At 38.3% G+C, this 16,229-nt stretch overlaps 1 protein-coding gene and 1 pseudogene across 2 annotated transcripts in view; one reads left to right on the top strand and one right to left on the bottom strand.

Moving 5' to 3' along the window:
• Positions 1-726: 726 nt before the first annotated feature.
• LOC141497298 (large ribosomal subunit protein uL23-like) lies at positions 727-2,381 on the top strand (annotated as a pseudogene).
• Positions 2,382-12,201: 9,820 nt separating this feature from the next.
• HDGFL2 (HDGF like 2) overlaps positions 12,202-16,229 on the bottom strand; it is a 68,624-nt gene continuing 64,596 nt past the window's right edge. For both annotated transcript variants that reach the window (XR_012471985.1, XR_012471984.1), the window contains exon 20: positions 12,202-12,314. The gene's annotated coding sequence lies outside the window, so the exon portion shown is untranslated. The remainder of the gene's footprint in view (positions 12,315-16,229) is intronic.

The following is a 16,229-nucleotide window of genomic DNA, read 5'->3' on the forward strand; positions in this document are numbered from 1 at the left end:
AACTACATTAAATTTATACCAGAAATGCAGGATCAGTTTTTTTTTTCTTTGCAAGGCAGTGGGTTAAGTGGCTTGCCCAAGGCCACACAGCTAGGCAATTATTAAGTGTCTGAGTCCAGATTTGAACTCAGGTCCTCCTGACTCCAGGGTCAGTGTTCTATCCACTTGCACCACCTAGCAGCCCCAGGTTCAGTTTAATATTAAGAAAAATATGAATATAATTGAGTATTTTAATAACATGAACATATATTATATAATTATATCAATAAATACAGAAAAAGCTTCTGACAAAATATCACACCTATTTTTGCTTTAAAAAACATCAGAATAATAGCAGCTTTGTGGTGGCAAAGAATTGGAAACTGAGTGAATATCCATCAACTGAGGAATGGCTGAACAAATTGTGGTATATATACGTTATGGAACACTATTGTTCTATTAGAAACCAGGAGAGATGGGAATTCAGGATAACCTGGAAGGATTTGCATGAATTGATGCTGAATGAGATGAGCAGAACCAGAAGAACATTGTACGCCATAAGAGCAACAAGGGGGTGATGATGAACCTTAATGGACTTGCTTATTCCATCAGCGCAACAATCAGGCACAATTTTGGGATATCTGTGATGGAGAATACCATCTGTATCCAGAGAAAGAATTGTGGAGTTTAATCAAAGACCAAAGACTAATGCCTTTAATTAAAAAAAAAATTATCTTATTATATAATTTTGTTATCTTTTATACTTTTTTTCCTTAAGGATATGATTTCTCTCATCATATTCAACTTAGATCAATGTATATCATAGAAACAATGTAAAGACTAACAGACTGTCTTCCGTGGGGGTGGGGAGAGGGAAGCAAGAGTAGGGGGAAAATTGTAAAGATTCAAAATAAATAAATAAATTTAAAAAAAAAACCCATCAAGGACCCTTTCCCCCAAAATGGCGCCGAAGGTGAAGAAGGAAGCAGTTGTCCCCCCCAAGACAGAAGCCAAGTCCAAGGCCTTGAAGGCCAAGAAGGCAGTGTTGAGGGATGTCCATAGCCACAAAAAGAAGATCTGAATCTCCCCCACCTTCTGGAGACCTGAGACACTAAGACTTCAATGGCAGCCCAAATACCCTCAGAAAAGTGCCCCTTGGAGAAACAAGCTTGATCACTATGCCATCATTAAGTTCCCCTTGACCACTGAGTCTGCTATGAAAAAGATTGAGGATAACAACACCCTAGTCTTCATTGTGGATGTCAAAGCCAATAAGCACCAAATCAAGCAGGCAGTAAAGAAGCTGTATGACACTGATGTGACGAAGGTCAACACACTGATCCGGCCTGATGGAGAGAAGAAGGCCTACGTCCAGCTTGCTCCAGACTATGATGCTTTAGATCTTGCCAACAAGATTGGAATCATCTAAACCCTGCTTCTTCACCCACAATAAAAAAGTTTTCCAGGAAAAAAAGCATCAAAATACATAGAAATAAGTCTTTCTTAATATGCTAAGTGGTATAAATCTAAAACCAAGTGCAAAATATATAATAGAAGATTAAATTAGAGTACTTTTCAATAAGATCAGGAATGAAGCAAAAATGTTCATTTTCAACACTTCTATTTAACATAGTGCTAAAAATGCAATCTATAGCAATGAAATATGAAATAGAGATTAAGGAAGCAAGTACAGTCAATGAATAAACAAATATCACTTTACAGGTGAAATTTCATGGTAAGAATCCTAGAGAATCAACTAAATAAGTTAAGGGAACTAATATCTTCAAAAAGGTGACAAAATGTAGTAAATAAATTTATACAAATAATCAACATTTTTGTATAATACCAATAAAATACAGCAGGAAGAGATAGAAAGAGAATTTTCATTTGAAATAATTACAGAAAACATGAATTATTTAGGGGTCTTACCACCAAGATACACAAAAGAACTACTTGACTACAACTACAAAACATTGTTTACAGAACTAAAAGACAAATATATGGAGAAATATTCATTGCCCATGGGGCAGCCAATATATTAAAATTATAATTCTAATTCAGTTGTTTTATTTATTCAATGCTATACCATTCAAACTATCCAAGAATTGTTTTCCAGAGCTAGGAAAAATTATAATGAAATTCATCTCAAACAATGAAAGGTCAAGAATCTCAACAGAAATCTCATAATATACCACAGGAAGTATTTATCAAAACAATTTGGAACTAGTTAAAAATAAAAAGCTCAATCAGTGGAACAGATCAGGTATACAACATACAGAAGATTAGATACCCAGCACACAGAAAAAAAAAATGAACCTTGTAGCTTAGTGTTCAACAAACCCAACCAGACTTCAGCTACTAGAGAAAGACTATCTTTGATAAAAACTGCTAGGAAAACTGGACAGGAGTCTGATAGAAATTAAGTTTTGAACAACACTTCACATTATATACCAAAATAAACTTTCAATGGATACATGACTTAAATATAGAAGATCACTATTAAAAATTAGAGGATCAGACAAGAAGTTATCTTTTCAGAGGTAGGGATAGGGGGAGATTTAATAAACAAGGTATAGAGATGATCATGGAAGATAAAATGAACAATTTTAATTATTTGAAATTTAAGCACTTTTGGACAAACAAATCCAGTGTAGCTAAGATTAGAGTAGAAACAGTTAACTGGGAAGAAAAAAAATTACAGCAAGTTTCTCTGATAAACATCTTATTTCCAAGGTATATAAGAAACTAATTCAATTTTATAAGAATAGTTTCCATTTGATAAATGGTCAGTTGATATGAAGAGGCAGTTCTCCAGGACAGGAATTCAAGCTATCTATTGTCATATTAAAAAAAATAACACTTCAAATCATTTGAGAGAAATGGAAATTAAAAGAATTCTGATGTTTTATTTTATTTGACAAAGTTTACAAAGTTAACAAAAAATGGAAAATGACAAATAGAGGGGCTTCAGAATATTGGTGCACTCTTGGTAGAGCTAGGAATTAGTCCAGCTTTTCTAGAAAGCAATATAGAATTATGCCCTCAAAGTCACTAAATTGTGCATTCCCTTTGACCCAGCTGTACCCACTACTAAGCCTGTATCCAAAAAGATCCCCCCAAAAGAAGAAAAGGTCCTATATAGGTTCAAAAGTATTTATGGCAAATCTTTTTGAAGTCACAAAGAACTATAAACTAAGGGGGTGAAATGGAACCTGAATTGGGAGATGACTGGACAAATTATGGTATATTAATATGATAGAATATTTTTGTACTATAAGATAAGAAGAGAGTTTCAAAGAAACATGGAAAAAATTGTATAAACAGAAGCAGATCAATGCAAACAGAGCCAGAATAATAATTTATACTCTAACATCAGCATTGTAAAAAAATAATTCTGAAAATAAAAATCCTGCAATGATCAGGAATTATTCCAGAAGAATGACAATGAAAAACACTGCTCGCCCCAAGAGAAGGTGATAGACTCATAAATATAATGAAAAATGAATTTTTGGATATGACCAATGTGGAAATTTGTTTTGCTTAACTAAGTCTATATGATGCAAGGTATTTTTTTTTCCAGCGGTGAGGGGAGAGTGGCAGGGAGAAAAACATAAGTGCATGACAATTGGGGAAAAATGACTAAAAATGATCATTCATACTTTGCCTAAAGACTGCTAATGGAGAGAAGTCATTCTGCATCAGAATACTCTCCTTCTAATTCCATAATTTTCCATACATGAAGCTGAAATTCAGGGGTGAGGGTAAAGATTTCCTCTAGGTCACATAGTGAATGAGATCCAGAGCCAGAACCAAAATCAGACCCCAGGTCTCTCAGTTTCCAAACTGGACCTCATGGGTGTGTGTGTGTGTGTGTGTGTGTGTGTGTGTGTGTGTGAGAGAGAGAGAGAGAGAGAGACAGAGAGACAGAGAGACAGAGAGAAGAGATAGAGAGACAGAGAGACAGAGATTGGACCAGATGACCTCTAAATTTCCTTTCAGCCCAAAATCTATGATCCTATGTGATTTTCTCAACAACTCAGAGGAATGACATTTATAAAGTGCTTTAGGTAGCTGAGAGGAGTTAAGAGTTGTACTTCAGTCAGGAAGACCCAAGTTTAAGTTTAGCCTCAAACATTACTACCTCTAAGACCCTGGGCAAGTCACTTAATCTCTGAATGCCTCAGTTTCCTCATCAGTAAAGTGAGAATAATAATTGTATTTATTTCTTCCCTGATTGCTGTCAGGACAAAATGAGATGGTGTTCATAAAGCCTTTGGAAACCTTTATATAAACCATTAATATTTTGGGATGCAGTGTGGTAAGGGAGGAAAGGGCACTGTATCAGGAGTTGGAAGACCTTCCAAATCCCATCTCTGATACTCTCTCTCTCCCTGTATCACCTGTTGTTTAACCTCTCTTGGTCTCAATTTTTCATTTGGAAAAAGAGAAGATTGAAACAGAGAGTCTCCAAGGTCCCTTCCTATTCTAGACCTAAGGTCCTATTTTGACAAAGCCTTTGACACACCTTATCTCTAATCATCATACCAACCACATGAAATAAATACTAATGTTACTGTTATCTCATTTTACACATAATGAAACTGAAGTTTGGAGAATTTAAATAACTTGCCTGTGATCCCACAGCTAGTTGAGTATTCTAAGATTCATAATTCAAAGGCCTCCTCACTCCAAGACCAGTATTTTTTATACAACCCTTTGTTACCTCTCTAGAGACAGAACTACAGATATAGGGCCATGATGGATGATGATGTTCGTCCTTTGTTCTCAAAGAAGACCAAATATGAATCAAGATGACTGGAGATAACCCTGGATGCAAGGCAATCAGGGTTAAGTGACTTGCTCAGGGTCACACAGCTAGTAAGTGTCAAATGTCTGAGGGTGGATTTGAACCCAGGTCCTCTGTATTGAAGGGCTGGTGCTCTATCTACTGCATCACCTAGCTGTCCTTGACCATAATGGAAAAGGAGAGATGATAAAAACTTTAGCCCTGGGGGGGAAAATTCTCTGATCCCAATTTCCCTATATACAAAACAAATGGAGGTAACCAGATGATTTCTAAATATTCTTAAAGCTGTGACATTCTGCTTTATGTTTGAGAATGAGCGTCAGAAAGGAAAGAGTCTCCAGATTCATTCAGTCCAGCGCCTATGTGAAGAGAGATGCTCTCACCAACATGTAGTTTGCATCCAAGCTCTACCTGATAACTCCAATAGTCTGTTTTAATGCTCTGACCTTTTTAATTTTATTTATTTGAGGCAATGGGGTTAAGTGGCTTGCCCAAGATCACACAGCTAGGCAATTATTAAGTGTCTAAGGCCACATTTGAACCCAGGTCCTTCTGAATCCAGGGCTGGTGCTCTATCCACTATGCCACCAACCTGCCCCCTCCTCCAGCTCTAATGTTCTGTGTTCTATATTCTAAGGTCCCTTCCAAGTCTGGAATTCTGCTGGGGGACAGACTATTCCTTCCTATGATTTATAATTGAAAGGAAACACAATCATAGCAAGTTTGAAAAAATTCAGGAAAGATAGAATCCCACACACTAAAATGGTTCTAAGGAGGTCAGTCCAGGAGGAATGTGAAATATGCAAGAATGCAAGTCTAGAGGCACAAAGGGAAATATTTCCAATTTGGAAAAAATGGGATCTGCCAAAAGACACCTTTGTGGATACACAAAGAACTAAACAAGTAACTTGGATTACTTTTTTTAATTAAATTTTTTTCTATCAGTAAAAATCCTCTTTATCTCCCTCCTACTCCCATATGAATAACAAAAACAAAAATCCCTGTTACAAGCAAAACAAAACAAATTTCTGCACTTACCAAATAAAAAAAAAGTCCTCATTCTGTAGTTCTTTATCCTACCTTCATCATGAATCTTCTGGAATTGTCATGATCATTATGTTGATCAGAATTTCTAAGTCTTTCAAAGTTGTTTGTCTTTAAAATATTGCTGTCATTGTATAAGTTGTTTTTTTCTGATTCTACTCACTTTACTATGTATCAGTTCATACAGATCTTCCAGATGTCTTCAAAACATCCCCTTCATCATGTCTTATAGAACAACAGCATTCCATCACATTTATGTACCATAACTTGTTCAATCATTCCCCAGTGGATGGACATCCTCAATTTCCAGTTCTTTGTCAATTGTAAAAAGAACCACTATAAACATTTTTGTGCAACCTTAGTTCAGCTCATTCCTAAGATCTGAATCCCATGGTTGCTATTTGCTTTTGTTTTGTTTTTAGGTTTTTTGCAAGGCGAACGGGGTTAAGTGGCTTGCCCAAGGTCACGCAGCTAGGTAATTATTAAGTGTCTGAGAATGGATTTGAACCCAGGTACTCCTGACTCCAGGGTGGTGCTTTATCCACTATGCCACCTAGCCGCCCCTGCTATTTGCTTTTGAACTTGCATCTTTTTTGGTACATAGCACAGGGTCCATGACTTCTTTTTAGCCCGGAATGCCACTGCTAGACCCAGGTCCCCTCCTCAGCTTTCCTAGAGAAGGGATCCAAAACTGAGTAGTGAGCAGCAGAGTTGTAGATTGGCCCTCTTACTGTTCCCTATACAAGTTCAGGCCTCTCTCTGCTCAATCTGTGAACTCCTCTTGCAATGGTGCACAATTCTCTGCCTGGACTGGAATGTTCCTCACAGGATATTCCTGGCCAAAACCATTTCCAGTGTCTTTGGTTCTCTCTGTTGAACCTTCTGTAGACCTGGAAAAAAACTATTGTGATTTTTTTTCTTATATTTTCCAAACAATATTTCATCTGGTTTGTTTTCTAGATCTGTTTGGAGGAGTTCGTAGGAGAGGGGAGATCTCTACATGTTTTTCTGCTTCTCCCCCATATTGGCTCCCTGGCACTGATGTTTTCAACAGCAAATATCTCATTTTACCTTAACTCTAACTTTCTGTAGTATCAGCACAGGAGGCATCATGTGCATATCATAGAAGTGCAAACTGAATCTTAGGGAGATTGGGACTTCCCCAATGTCAGAAAGTTATTTGGAAGCAGAGTCAGTTTTAGAACTAAGGTTCTCTGATTCTCTGATCAATGCTCTTTTCCCCAAGTTGGATAGAACTAGCAATGTATAGAAGATAGAAATATGATCAGATAATGGAACATGAATAGAAGTACATGTTATTGTTTTTCAGTTATGTCTGACTCTTCATGACCCCATTTAGAGTTTCCTTGGCAAAGCTACTGGAGTGATCTGCCATTTCTCAGTTAATTTTACTGGAGGAACTGAGGCAAACAGAATTAAATGACTCACCCAGGGTCACACAGTAAATTGAAGCCAGATTTGAACTCAGAAAAATGAGTCTTCCAGACTCCAGGCCAAGTACTCTATCTATTTCACTACCCAGGAGCCCAAGTTCAATTTGTGATCCTACAAGAAAGAAAGAAATAGATACAGATAATAGATAAGAAATAAATAAAGCTGGTGAGGAAAGCTAAGGATAATAAAGAAAAGGGATTTGCTATTGTTTTAAGCAATAATGAGAGGAAAATGAAAAACAAAGGTTAGTCTAAATACGTTTGGAGAATCCTTATCTCAACTCCCACTCTTGGGTCTTATGTTCCAGAGTAAAGCTATACATCTCTCTGAAGTTTGTGGGGTGGGGGCCCTGAACTCAGGAAGACCTGAGCTCAAATCTGGCCCCAGATGTTTTATACTTATTAGCTGTACGACCCTGGGCAATTCATTCAATCCCGTTGTCTTGGAAAAAATAATAATAATAATAATAATAAAAGAAATTAAAGATTGCAGGGTCACCCTGAGGAGACAGTGGTAATATTCTAATACTGTCTCCTTGAACCCCTACCTGTGTGCTTCCCCTCAGGATTATCACTTGAATCAGTTTAGTCAGCCAGCCCTAGGTACCTTTTAGAAAGGAATATTTACTAGAGTCATCTACTTTAATGGCAGTTGATAAAAAAAAATATATATCCCCCCAGAAGTCTATGACATGTTCTCCTATATGTACATATGGATGCAAAGGAAATTGGCCCAGGCTTAGAGAGCACCTCTGGCAAAAGGGAACTCCTAGCTCCTGGATGATCTCCCACTCATGGGGCACAGAGTCTTAAAATATTTTCAGTGTGTTATTTGTTACCAATGCAAACAATGTCATCAAGGATGCTTTGAGGACACCAGACCCTTTGAAGTTTTCAGGTCCTCCTACAGCCAAAGAGGTGAGACCTAGTTAGAAGGCCAAATTCATTCTGTCACATGGAGATTAGGCTCCACTTTCCTCAACTCTTTTTTTTAATTAGGTTTTTGCAAGGCAACTGGGGTTAAGTGGCTTGCCCAAGGCCACACAGCTAGGTAATTATTAAGTGTCTGAGCTCAGATTTGAACTCAGGTACTCCTGACCCTAGGGCCGGTGCTCTATCCACTGAGCCACCTAGCCATCCCTCTTTAACTCTTGATTTGCAGTCCCTAGAACTTGAAATCCTGGATAACCCTTTTTGTGGTTACAAAGAACTGGAAATTGAGGGGGATGTTCATCAACTGGGGAATGGCTGAACAAACTAGTGTACGGTTGTGATGGAATATGATTGTGCTGTAAGAAATGATGAGCAGGATGGTCTCAGAAAAACCTGGGAAGGCTCAAATAATCTGATGCAAAGTGAAATGAGCAGAAATAGAAGAATATTGTACATAGTAACAGCAACATTGCTGCAAAAACTGTGAAAATATAATCAACAGTATAATATACAATATAATCAAATGAACAATATATCTGAACAATATAATCAACTAAGACAATTCCACAAAAAATTCTACCCATCTCCAAAGAGAGAACTGGTGAACTCTAAATGCAGATTGAAGTATAATTTTTTCACATTTTTTTATTTTTCTTTTTTTACAATATGAATAATATGGAAATACATTTTGCATAATTTTACATATATAATTGATAAATGAATAATAAGTTTATTTAAAAGAAAAAGAAATCCTATAACTCCTTGTCTTTATACAGGTTCCACAGGGTTTAAAGGAATCTCTCAACAGTTGGAAAAGGCTTCCTTCTGGAGTCATTTTATTTCCACAAATAGCTTTCAAAGACTTTTCACACTTAATCTAAAATCTAATATTGCTGGATTGATATTGGTTCTCAATCAGTTAAGCCTATATGGGGGGGGGAGTCAAGATGGCAGCGTGAAGGCAAGAATTCCCAGAAAATTGTTCCCCTCAAAACTCCAAAAGCCATCAAATTATGACTCTAACCAAAATTTAAAGGGCCAGAACCCACAAAAAGACTGAGTGATACAATTTCCCAGTCCAAGACAACTTAGAAATTCCTCAGGAAAAGTCTGTTTCACTGGGACAGGGAGTTGGAAAAAGCCACAGCTGCAATACAGCCAGCTGGGTGCCTAAATCCCTGGGGGCACCTGGTTTGTGGCAGAGGGGGTGGTTTCCAGATCACAGGAAACAGCTTGAATGGGTGGTGAGAGAACTCTGCCACACAAGAGTGAGTGCAGAGCAAGCCCCAGCATCAGAGCAGCTCTGCAGTGAGAACCTGCAGCAGGAATTGAGAAGGCCAGCCTACACCTCCAGAGCACAGCCCACAAATGGTAAGGGGTTTCAGGGGGACTGCAGAGAGCTCTCTGCTCTCCCTGGGGTTTGCCCACACTCAGATCCAGGATGCAGTTTGGGCTTCCATATCACCATAGCTGAGCAGGGACTCTCCTCATAGCTCCAGGGCAGAGGGGAGCACCTGTGGTCATTCACACATCAAAGCACAGGCAAGAAAGCAGTCAGAGGCTCTCATAAGACCTTGGAGAACTGGCCCTGGAGTCAGGAGTACCTGGGTTCAAATCCGGTCTCAGACACTTAGTAATTTCCTAGCTGTGTGGCCCTGGGCAAGCCACTTAACCCCATTTGCCTTGCAAAAACCTAAAAAGAAAAAAAAAAGACCTTGGAGAAATTAAAGCCCTAGTAGGATGTCCCAAAAACACCCAAAGCCTTGGAAGTGCAGTAAATCAGTCATAGACTGAGGAAATGAACAAACAAAAGAAAAATCTGACCATAGAAAATTACTTTGGTCCCATGGAAGACTCAGAATACAACAAAATCAAATCTTTTGTATCCAAAACCTCCAAGAGAAATGGAAAATGGGCTTAAGCTATAGATGAGCTCAAAAAAAACTTTGAAAATCAATTAAGGGAGGTAGAGGAAAAATTGGGAGGAGAAATGAGAGTAATGCAGATAAATCATGGAAACTAAATCAGCAGCTTGATGAAAAAAAAGTACAAAAAAATACTGAAGAAAATAATATGTTAAAAACCAGTTTAGGCCAAATGGAAAAAGCAACACAGAAGGGAAATGAGGAGAAGAATGCCTTAAAAGGCAGAATTGGCCAGCTGGAAAAGGAGATTAAAAAGCTCTCTGAAGAAAGTGATTCCTTCAAATGCAGAATGGAACTAAAGGAAGCTGATGACTTTGCAAGAAATCAGGAAGAAATAAAACTATTCCAAAAAAAATTAGAAGAAAATATGAAATATCTCATTGGAAAAACAACCTACCTCAAAAATAAATCCAAGAAAGATAATTTAAAAATTACTGGGCTGCCTGAAAGTCATGACCAGAAAAGAGCCTAGACTTCATTTTTCAAGAAATAATACAGGGGCAGCTAGGTGGTGTAGTGCATAGAGCACCAGCCCTGGAGTCAGAAGTACTTGAGTTAGGATCCAGCCTCAGATACTTAATAATTACCTATCTATGTGGACTTGAGCAAGCCACTTAACCCCATTACCTTGCAAAAACCTAAAAAAAATACAGCAAAATTGCCCTGAGATCCTAGAAGCAGAGGGTAAAATAGAAATTGAGGGAATTCACTGATCATCTCCTGAAAGAGACCCCAAAAGAAAAATTTCCAGGAATATTATAGTCAAATTCCAAAACTCCCAAAGCAAAGAGAATAGTCAGTATTACACAGGATCTGGCAGCATCTATATTAAGGGCTCATAGGACTTGGAATATGATTTTCCAAAAGGCAAAAAATCTTGGTTTACTACTGAGAATCAACTACCCAGCAAAACTGAACATCCTTTTTCAGAGGAAAAGATGGACTTACAGTGAAACAGGGAACTTTCCAACTTTCCTATTGTAACAACCAGAGCTGAACAGAAAGTTTGGTCTCCCAGTACAGGACTCAGGTAAACCATAAAGGGGGTAGATGAGAAGGACTAACTATGAGGAACTTGATGTTGAACTGTTTGTATTCCTGCATGGAAAGAAGATATTGATAACTCATATGAACTTTCTCATTTATAAGAGCTGTTAGAAGGAGCATATATAGACAGGGCATAGGAAGGAGCAGAATATAATGGTATAATATAGTAAAAAAGATGGAGTCAATGAGTGATAAAGGGAAGTACTGGGAGGAAAGGAGAGGAGGAAGGGGCTAAGATATTTCACATAAGAGTCAAGAAAAAGCTTTTCCAATGAAGTGGAATGGGGGAATGTGAGGGGGGGAATGAGTGAGCCTTCATTCTCATCAGAAATGGCTCAGAGAAGAAATAACATACACACTTAATAGGGTATAAAAATATTTTACCCCAGAGTAAAATGAGAAGAAAGGGATGGGATAAGGGGGAATGGGGTGGGGGGAGGGAAGGGAATATAGGTGATAGAAGAGAGGGAAGCTTGTGGGAGAGGGTACTCATATACAATACACTTTTGAACAGGGACAGGGTGACAGGAGAGAGAGAATAAAATAAATGAGAGTGGGAAGGAATAGAGTGGAGGGAAATACAGTAACTGTGGGAAAAATAATGAAGCAACTTCTTTGGAAGACTTATGATAAAGAAGGCAACTCATCCCAGAGACAGAGTCATTGGAATCTGAACATAGACTGAAGTACATTTTTTTCTCTTTCTCACTATTCTTGAGGATTCTCATCTTCTTGGGGGGGGGGGGTATGTTTACTCTTATAACAAGATTATTGTAATAATATAAAATAAATAAACCAAAAACATTTTTTAAAAAGACTACATCTGGATAGAGTGGTTTCAAGTCTACCCTTACAAAAGATAAGATAGTACCTTTGCTTACATAGGTACTAATTGACAATCAAGAAAAAAGATCAACTGGATTCTTCTGTTTGTTTTCTTTGCAAAGAGGAAAGACCTTTGTGTAGTAAACAGCAGAAAAAAATGACTGACAGACTAAGTAATATGACTTACCCAAGTGGAGAGATCTTAACAGACCACCTGGTTATCCATGATGAGTTCAAATCACCATCGTCAGCTGCTAAAATGATTGGCAGATATAATTGATGAATCCTTTTCAATGACATCTGAAAAGTCATAAAAGAGGTACAACCAAGTCAGAGAAGAACCAATGTTCCAATTTTTTAAAAAAAGGGAAGATAAAAGATTAATTAAATTAAAGGTCAGTCACTGTGATAGAGATTCCTGAGAGAATTCTGGAATGGTTCCTTAAAGATCTAGTTGACATTTAGAAAAGTAAGAAGTAACTATAAAGAGCCTGGCTTCATTGAGACAAAAATCTCATTTCCTTTTTTGATAAGATTACTAAACTGTTGGATAAGGATAATTCTATGGATTTCTTTGAACATAGAATTTAGCAAAGTTTTTGTTAAAATATCTTATACCACTCTTGGGAATAATATGGAAAATGGGGACTAGGCAGTCATACAATTCATTTACATCCAGTGGAGGATGCCAGAGACTTGTCTGTTCTGTTGAACATTGTTATCAGTGACTTAGTTAAAAACATAAGTAGTGTGCTCATCAAATCTACAGATGCCACAAAACTGGGAGTGCTAGCACACTGATTACAGTAAGGATTCCAAAAGATCTTAACAGACTGGAGCAGTGAAGTTGAATCTAATAAGAGAAAACTCAATATATAAATATGTAATTACAGAATTACAGAACTAAAAAGAACCTCAGTAACCATCTGATCCAACCTGCACTTGAAAGAATTCCACTATAACATATTCAGCCTTTTTCAAGACTTCCAAGGGGGAAGGAACCCTCCATCTCTCAAAGCAAGATATTTCACTTTTGTACAACTCTAATGGAAAGGGCAGCTAGATGGTAAGGTGAATAGAGCACTGGATTTAGAATCAGAAAGACCTAAGTTTAAGTTCAACCTCATATTCTTACTAATTGTATGATCCTGTATGCCTCAGTTTCTTCATCTATAAAATGATCTGAAGAAGGAAATAGCAAACCACTTGAGTATCTTTACCAAAAAAACCCAAAAACATCCTATATGGGATCACAAAGGGGTGGATGTTCCTGAAAGAACTGAACAATAATTATTAGGGAATTTTTCACATCATAGAGCCTAAAACATGCCCCTTTCCAACTTCTAATTCATTGCTCTATCCTCTGGGGTCAAACAGAACAAGTTTAAGCATTATCGTTATCCACCAGTTTAGTGATCTCATAAAAAAAGGAAATGAAATTTGGCTCAATGAAACCAGTCTACCTTTATTTCAAGTCTACCCCTACAAAAGAAAAGATAGTACCTTTTCTTGGATAAATACTGACTGACAATCAAGAAAAAAGATCAACTAGATCCTTCTGTTTTCTTTGCAAAGAAGAATTACCTTTGCACAGTAGATATGACAAAATACTTAATAATTTAATTAACGATCTACTATTTAATTTAATAATACTTTTGCTAATTAATAATCTAAAATACGTGGGGTTAGCTCCCTCTGGTTTCTCTCAATAGCCTTTTCTCCAGGCTAACCATGCCCAGTCCCTTTCACAGATTCCCATTTATCATGGACTCTAGAACTTTCACCACCCTAGTTATGAATCAATGTCTTTCTTAAATTGTAAGGTCAAGAATGGCACCCAATAATCAAGATTAGGTCTGTCAAGAGGAGAGTGTAGTGGGATTATCACCTCACTTTTCCTTGAAACTTTGCCCTTCCTAAATGTAAATTGCATTAATCGTTTTGGCTACCACATAACCCTGCTGACTCATATGGAGTTTGCAGTTGACTAAAACCCCAGATCCTTTCCAGAACAACTGCCATCTACCCATGCTTCCCTATCTTAAATTTATGACACTGATTTGTTGTGTCCAAGTATGTGGCTATTGAATTTAATCTTATTAGATATACTTGCCTAATATCTGTCATTATTGGGGTACAACAAGGAAATCAACTTTACAAGTAAAAGATGTAGAAAGGTTTGTCTAAAAAAAGAGGTAGACGTTTCAGTGGACTGCAAGTTCAGTATGGGTTAGCTGAATGTTGTGGCAACTGAAAAATAGCTACTTCACTCCTGGGGTACATTAAGAAGCCCAGAACCTCCAGGAATAGAGAGGTGATAATCCCACTGTCCTCTACCCTCCTCAGACCTCTTCTGGGAGCAGTGAATTCAATTCCAAGGAACACAGTTTAAAAAGAACATTAGTAAGCTGGCAAGTGTCCAGAGGAAGACAATCAAGATGATGAAGAGTCTTAAATGCTTGTCATAAGGGTATCAATTGAAGAAATTCAGAAGGTTTAGCCTTGACAAGAAAGGACAGGGGAAATATGACAGCTGTGTTCAAGTGTCTGAAAAGCTGCTATATGCAAGAAGGATTATTCTTGTCTGGGAAGAAGTTGCACAGTTCAGCTGAAGTTTCATGTCAGACAACTTTCTAATAATTAAGGCTAGTGGGTTGGGCTTCCTTTCAAGGTGGTGGTAGGCTTCTCCTCCTTGGAAATCTTCAATCAGAGGCTCGACTATCACTCTTCAGGATGGTCTAGTATAATTTGCAAGTATGATTTAGATTAGATGACACCAAACTCTATGATTCTTTAAGTATATGATTGCTCCCCCTACCAGAGCCCCATTTCTGGGCTACTCCACTGGTTTGGTCTCCTATCTGTCTTGCCATTCTCCCATCTGGATAAGCTTAGGTCCCAGCTCTATCTTAAGGTATTCCACCTCCTAGAGACCACAGGATTTAAAGCTGGAAGCAATCACTGAGACAATAAAATATAGGGATAGGGTCAACCTCTTCACTGCAAATTAGTTTTGGGGGAATTATCTGGGACTCTAAAAGGTTAAAAGACTTGACTATGGTCACACAACCAGTAGATGTCAGAAATGGACTTGAACTCAGATCTTCCTGGCTCCAAGTCTTCTAAGTCACACCATATATAACCTCTTTATTTTTAAAGGTAATGAAAATGAGGCTAAGAGGTTAAGTGATCTGTCCAAGGTCATAGTAAATAGTGCAAGGTAGAGCTATAGTTTGGATGATGAACTTTGCAGAGATCCATTTGATCAAAATGACATCACTATGTTAGAGTCAGGTTTCTGTATGTCTGACTCTGGGGACATACAATCAAGATGGGCCCTGTGAACACTTAGGATGGATTCTTTAAATTTGCACATCTTGCATTTCTTTTGAGGAGCCTTATGGCCTGAACAGACCAGAGGAGAAGAGAGACAGTTGCAGCACAAGAGGCCCTATGGGGCTCAGGAGACGCTTTAAATTGCAACTGTACAAAAGGCAAGTCCCCAGGAAGAACAGAGGCCTCCAAGCCTAAGCAAGATTCTCCTTCTTTCCCTTCAATGTGCCGAGGGCAAAGTCAGACACTCTCTAGGGTGACCTATAACAAAGGTCTAGAGATATTCCTGAGTCATCTGAGCCTGCCAATCACAGGGCAGCCCTCTCAGCTCTACCTTTGCCCCACAGGACCAAGAATCACTAAGCTGGCCAGGACCAGAGGGGTTTCAGAAACTCACTCTAATCCAGAAACTTACTTGAGTGAGTCATTTTCCCTGGATAGCCTATCAGATTGAAGAGGAGAAAGAATGACCACCGAGAGACCAAAGGGAAGATACAAGGAAAATCAGCAGAAAACAGAAAGAGAGAAAGGGAGGGGAACGAAAAGAAGGAAGAGTCAGAGACAAAACCTTTTCTTAGGAATTGCCAGCAATCCTGACTCCCAGGTGCAGTGTGGAGGACACTTGTGTTTTCGGAGAGAGGTTGTTCCATCAACCCCGAAAAACTTCTATCCTTAGAACCATGGTTGGGGGGGGGGGGAAGGGGGGAGTGGGGGTCTAAGAGTGAAGTTTCTATAACTCCCAATGTCAGAGGAAAGCTGATTCTGGTTGCTGTTAATGTCTCCCTCTTAGAACTGAGAAGAATCTGGTCCTTACTGCCCCCATTGCCCTGGTAACCGCGAGGTTAGCTCCATCTACTGCTGTGACCAAAGTTTCGGGTTCGA

The sequence above is a fragment of the Macrotis lagotis genome, chromosome X, assembly GCF_037893015.1.
Source record: "Macrotis lagotis isolate mMagLag1 chromosome X, bilby.v1.9.chrom.fasta, whole genome shotgun sequence".
Taxonomy (NCBI): Eukaryota; Metazoa; Chordata; class Mammalia; order Peramelemorphia; family Peramelidae; genus Macrotis; species Macrotis lagotis.